General features: G+C 47.6%; 1 protein-coding gene across 1 annotated transcript in view; it reads left to right on the plus strand.

Moving 5' to 3' along the window:
* Window positions 1–839, plus strand: part of LOC105540059 (two pore calcium channel protein 2-like) — a 122,296-nt gene that overhangs the window by 77,149 nt on the left and 44,308 nt on the right.

Here is an 839-nt window from a genome sequence, read left to right on the forward strand (position 1 = left end):
CAGCTACTCAGGAGGCTGAGGCAGGAGAATGGTGTGAATCCAGGAGGCGGAGCTTGCAGTGAGCAGAGACTGTGTGCCACTGCACTCCAGCCTGGCCGACAGAGCGAGACTCCATCTCAAAAAAAAAAAAGGGATGCTTTCTTGAATCTTTCTCTTAAAACACACAAATCTGTTTTTTAAAGAATGAGGTTGGCGAACTGGCATACATGAAAGGTCATAAAATGATAGAGGCGTTCAACGTTCTGAAAGTCATGGTGGGCACTGAGTTTGTGGTCGAGGAGGCCCAGTGGAGGTGGCTGGCACTGGTAGTGATGCCAGACATGAGCAGGACCCACCTGGATCTTCTCCTGAGGATCTCCAATGAGGGACAGATGGGGCACATGGGTAAGATGCCTTTGCCTCTGACTGTCCTCTTCCCTGTGCGCTCTGAAACTGAGCCTCACAAAATGATAGGTAAAGCAGTAGCACTGTTTTAAAATGTGTTTGGCTTAGCACATACAAATGTGTACCTGCTGGCAAGAATGCCATGGAGTTAACAACCTCATGCTGTGCTCTCACTGCCCTGTCCCAGTGTACATGGCCACAGACAGGTGTCAGCAGGTCACGGCCATCCCAGAGCCCTTACCTGGTGACATGGTCCTTCCGTTTGTGCAGTTCTGCTTTAGGGAAGTAATCAGAAATTGGAAAAGAGATACATACATTCATGTTCAGTTTGCATTTTGCATTTGAAAGTGAAAAGTTAAAGGTACCCTACATGTTCAGGGTTGATAGCCATTCTTAAGATGCTTCGTATTTGTGGCGTGCTTGTCATGTGTGAACCATTGTTATGGTTGTTCTCC

This window comes from Mandrillus leucophaeus, unplaced genomic scaffold, assembly GCF_000951045.1.
Source record: "Mandrillus leucophaeus isolate KB7577 unplaced genomic scaffold, Mleu.le_1.0 Scaffold214, whole genome shotgun sequence".
Lineage (NCBI taxonomy): Eukaryota > Metazoa > Chordata > Mammalia > Primates > Cercopithecidae > Mandrillus > Mandrillus leucophaeus.